Raw genomic sequence first — 5,905 nt, 5'->3', positions numbered from 1 at the left:
CAAGACTCAAAAATAGTCTCAGACCTTTATGGACCTCCAAATTAATACTCTACACTGAGACAGGAAGTTCTTCTTCAGACCAGTCATTAGCACAGGAGGTACGATCCAGTGTTGAAAACAGGTTCCTGCACATTCCGCTACAGAGGAATTCTTGCATCTTCTTCTGAACTGTCTGTTACCTCCCTCTTCTCAGAGACACATGCTGGACTGGATGGACCTCAGGATAATTAAATCTACTTTGATGACCCCTAAAGCAAACTACCTATAATTACTGGCAAGACAGAGAACGATAAGAAGAACATCTTGTCACTCAACTCTCAGTCTCAAGACCATGTTTAAACCCAAAGATATTTCATTATACATCCTTTGTGTTGTAACTTTGCACCAGCCAGTGCAGGTTTTTAGCAAACCACTACCATACCCCAAATACGGCCCATTTACGGGGCAACAGTTCCAGCACCTGGTATTAAGGACAAATTAGATTAATGCAAAATAAATCCAAGCCTACTGTTAAAACATCAGTTCATGTGAAATAAAAAGACTGTCTGCACATTAAGTTTATGGATAGAAGGGAGAGAAAAAATGTAAATGTTCGTATTTTGAAAAAAAAATGTTAATTTGTTAAAAAAACCCACCACACCGCTGAGAAAGAGGAGAGGGTGTTTCAAAATTCCTGATTTTTCCTTTTAGAAAACTTTAGTGTTTTTACTTCCAACTCATTAACCCTCTTACATACCATGTAAATAATTTTCGTTATTAGGTATTGTTTTGAATTTCTGATGCTAGACATAACACCTAATTTCAGCAATAATTCACCATCCAGATGTGATTAGAATACATAACCCTTACATAACTACATACACACACACACACACACTACATACATATATGATATATAGTAATCAGTCCTACTGAAGACTGGATTAGAAAGGACTGAAAGCAGCCTTAATGTGTGGTTTCGGAATAAATTTCTGTTGCTGAAGACCTGTAAAGCTTCTTGAATTGCAAGGCCAGAAATTACAAGTAGTAAGGAATGGTCAATTTGTTTGAGGAGTTACTGGTGTACACTCCTCACACATCACTGAGTTTATTTTTTCATACCCTCACCCTGTACTTGTAAGAAAAAGAAACAGTGTTTGTCATTCTCCAGTATGAAATTATGGGGACAGGTAATATTTTTACTTCATATGTAGAATCCAGCATGACTTAGCCAGCAGACATCTCTGAAATTCATATTTGCAGGGTTAGTGGGGATCCGCAGAGGGCGGCTTTCTGTTCTGAAATTCATTCAGATTACCTCAGCTTGCATCATAAAAACCAGCATGGAATTGTACATTTTTGAGGCACTCTTCCATTCTTTTCAAAAGTTTCTCAAAAAAACCTTTGGAATTAGGAAAAGGTATGGATCGTACCCTGCTGCTGACCTCCTCTGATCTGTTCAGAGCCGGCTGAATAAAGGTCATAAAGAAATAATCAGTTTTCCTTATCCATGGTTTTCTTGCCAAATCTTGTTATTGGGCAAACCCAAAACTTCCCCGTTCCGAAACGCCTCCGCTGCCCCCTGGTGTCTCTTCTCTGCAGCTTCACACGGAAAGCTAACGCCTCAACAAGCCCTCTGCCGCAAAAAAGTTAAGGCACAAACCAGTGGACCACACTTCCAGATGCAGCTCTTTTGCAGACTGATGTTTATAATACTTTCTCAAAAAGATCTAATTACTAGGCAAGCCTAATTCCAGTAAGATACTTAAAAACAAACTAAACCTCTTACATTGAACATCGCCAGCAGAAACTGCTTCACATTAGCCAAAGTACCAACAAACTGTACTGAAGACTTACAGTAAGCCAGGAAATAGCTGTCTTCCTCTTTTATGCAAACTTCTGTAGGTATGCTATTAAATTGCTGCTTATATGCAAGGATTTTATTTCTTTTCCCTTTTTTCTAAAGAACTGTTAATGGGAAAGGCAAAACAATGACCTGAGCTAAAATACTTTCCAAGAAAAAGGCGCATAATGGCCATAAAAGAACATAGAGCAAAAAATTACATGATTGCATTGACAGGAAGCCCAAACATACCAGCTCATTCATGGACTCACTGATAAAAAAGATGGAGACCAAGACTGACACACAAAAGAGCTGAAAATGCAAAGTCTCTCAGCCAGAGACAGTTGTAGGGAGAAGGAATGGCTGGAATCAGCAGAAACTAAGCTACAGAGATTCACAAATCTGTAAAGCAAGATGCACATTGGATTCTGCATTAAACAGTGTATTCCTTTCGATGCATTTGACACAGGTGCTTTTCAGTCTTTCTAGTAAGACGTAGCTAGTGGTCCCAATAGAAAGTGGTAACAATTGGGTTTTTATTCATGGAATTAGCTGCAGGAAAGAACTTGGCTCAAGGAGTCAATCCACATGGTTTGGATGATGTGGTTTCATCTTTTGAGAGAGAAACATAAAGAAAATCTGGCACATCATTCTTGAAAGACTGGAAAGACTTTCAAGTACAACTTGTTCTTTAACCACACAACTGTCTTAATGAAATTCTTACCAGATGGAAGGATTCATCAGGAAAAATCCTATAGGATCTCAGGAGGTCCCAAGAGCTAAAGTAGAGGACCCCTCTCTTTAAAGCTATGGCTGTAAATTCTAACAAAAAAGGAGTGGTGGATTTACCTCAAGAGGAAAAATAAGGCAAACATCCATCCTACTGTAAACAAAGTCAATGGGGGAAGAAAAAAGACCAGCTTGCTGAAATACTTCGCTCAAGAAGGCTACCTGATTAAAGGAATACACGTTTCACTAATCGGGAAATAAAGACAGGTTGGGAATGTAAAATAGGTCAAACCCAGCAACTGCTTAAGCATCATTAGAAAACCACAGTTCTGTTACCAGTTTTTATGTTTGATTGGTTTCTCCCAAATGTGCTCTCAGACTGGGGTCGCCACTGACATCTCATGGCCTTCATGTAACACTCATATTTGAAGTGCAACCCTCATCTTTTTAAGCAATTGCTCTTTTCTGGCAAAAAGTGTAGAAAAAGATTTGTGATTAGTTAAAATTTTTGCTTGCAAAACCTTTGATTTGTGTATTTGCTCAGTATGTGTAGGGAAAAGGAGAATAAAAACTAACACTGTGAAAAGAAACGTCCCTTCACCTGTGCACAGATATGCTTGTAACATTCAATGGTACATATAAGTAAACTTAGAAACATAAAACTTAAACTAGGAATTGAAACCAGCTAAAGAGAACAGGCCACTTTGGCAAGCTTCTGCTGAGAAAGTGAGTAATTACAGTTCTACATATTAAAAGCAAAGAACTACTGCCCACAACATCCCAATGGCTCTAAACAGACCTGCCTCACAAGAAACAAAGTTCATCTTTCCATTAAGCACAACTTCTGATATTTTTAGACAATAATCTTTAACCAGGACAAGAACTACAGAAAGGAAATCACCTTTTTTCATTGTTTTCCACTCAGCACCCCAACCATTAAAAAACTGCCCCAAACTAAAATCAGGGTAAGAACTACAATAATCAGAAGCAGCACAGGCTCACACAACTGTCCCATAGCTTCACATGGCTTTCTTAGTTGTCCTCACATGAGCAACTGTGGCTCAGTGCTAACACAGATACCCAATTTACATAAAAAATGGAAAAATGTTGTGACCCAACACAAAAGCCACAGGTGGAAACAACTCCTTACACACACAAGCAACTCCAAACTCACAATTTACACCCAGAAGATGGTGTCCCATTACAAAATCTGGAAGCACTTGAAAAGAAACAGAAGCGTCCGATTCACAACATGTAAAAAAAAAGCTAGAAATACTTAATTTCTGTAACATAAAGCATTAACAATTCTAGCCTCATCTACAACTGAAGACTGTTAACACAAGGCACCAGTGCAATTACATTGCAGGGGACTGCAAACTGAATATAGAGATGAGAATTGCAAGCAGACAGATTTTTATCACCTTTCAGAGAAAGGATACTTGTTCAAGATCCAAACCCACTTCTGATGCCTCAGCGATGCTTACCAATGACACAAGACCAGCCTGGTTATGCCTCACAGGTCCTCAGGCATAAATGAAGCATGCAAAAAATGCTTGACAGGAAGGCAAAGAAGCACACACCGAAGTAACTGTTAAACTTCTGTTATGCAAATGATTTACGATACAATCTAATTACATGAACAAATACACAAAAGCTAAACATTTTTCTACAGCAGATGCATAGCACCACAGTGCACTAATATTCAGAAACCCAAACCATTCAGATAAGTTTACACAGTAAACAGTAATTAATCCACAGCACAGTCTAACACAGGATTTGGTAAAACCCAATAGCATACAAATTAGCAACTACAAGAGTTAATTTCAAATTTAAGTGCTCTTAGGGCTGTACTACTGGTTGAAAATAAGAGTGCCTGTAACAGAGTATGGGAGATAAGAACAAAATCAGAGTTCTGCACAAAAAATGTCTGTATTAAGTGTAATCAAAATGAGGTATAATAAAAATTATGAGAAGCCATACACATGGAAATTAATTATTACTACACTGCATTTTCTGAACAGCATTGTGCACTTCATTATGCATATGCAGAAGGGGAAAGTCACAACTGAGATCTGACTCAAGAGACTTCCTGCCACACATTTCAGTTATCCAGTCTTACTAAAATTCGAGTCAGCCATTCTAACGCACTGCAAAATAATTTCCTGACAATCATACTTAGAAGAATTAGATTAAGTGGTGACAGCCAATATTATTTTAATTCCACTTCTTTCCAAACCTCTACTGTACCTACAAAGACCAATACCTCTGTCTTAAAAGCTGCTGCGCTACAAACAATTGTTGGGAAAACAGTAGTACATTTGCCTTGTTCCTTATTCTTTTCCTTTGGCATCAAATATTATCATATGCTGGAGGTGAAATAAGAACTACAGGCATGTTCACAGTACCTAGCACTGCTCAGTAACAACATGATCTTCATACTAGGTGCAACTTTGTCCACCAAGAATAAACCCAGAGGTCACATACACACAAAACTACTTTTTTACCTTATCACTGCCCAGAAGAATGATTTTGGAATTTTTCTGAGATCACTCTGAAAATTCCAGAAGGTTCAAGAAATTGCAGGTGGACTACATGAAATGGATTTCCTCCAAGGATGAGAATTCTTCAGGTTACTTCTCTCCCTTTCAGTGATCCTCTTTTTTTTTTTTTTTTTCTCTCCTGGCCCAACTTTTGATTGCCTTGCTCATCAGCTGCTACTGTTCGTCTGGAATGCAGCATAGAACATTTTAATACCACAACCAACTAAGTAGCTGAAGACTTGGCAAGAAAGGGATGACTACATTCCACTGTCTAGATCCAGCGTGGAGGGTTTGGTTTTTTTGCTGTTTTGGTGGTCTGATGTAGGATTTTATTAATCTGTTTATACTAGAACACCTCAAGCAACATAAGCCTATAAACAGATTTCAGACACACCAAGTGAATGAAAAAACAAAGGCCTTCATTAGGTGTATTCCTCCAACATCACTTTCTGCAGTAGCTGCACACTCATGAGAGGCGTCTCAAAATTACTGAACTGCCTTTGTACAGTACGAGCTGGAGGGGAGAAAGGCTGCAGGTTAATATATGCCATTCATTGAACACCCATCTGCCTTTGCTAGTACATCTGTAAGACCTCAGAAGGCTTATTTAAAGCACACAGCGTTGGTCACACTGCTCCTAATGAAGCTGGTAGGAGTTTTCCCACCAATTTCAGGAGGAACAGGTGAATCGGTGCTTCTTAAAAACAAAACCCACCAACAAGCCACCCCCCAATAACAACGCCCAAGTTTTAATTTAAGAGCATGCTGCAAAATATGAAGAGATTTTGTGCATTTACAAGAGCATAAACCAGAA

The sequence above is a fragment of the Falco biarmicus genome, chromosome 9 (assembly GCF_023638135.1).
Source record: "Falco biarmicus isolate bFalBia1 chromosome 9, bFalBia1.pri, whole genome shotgun sequence".
In the NCBI taxonomy this organism is placed as follows: Eukaryota; Metazoa; Chordata; class Aves; order Falconiformes; family Falconidae; genus Falco; species Falco biarmicus.
Note: the sequence above shows the minus strand (reverse complement) of the source record.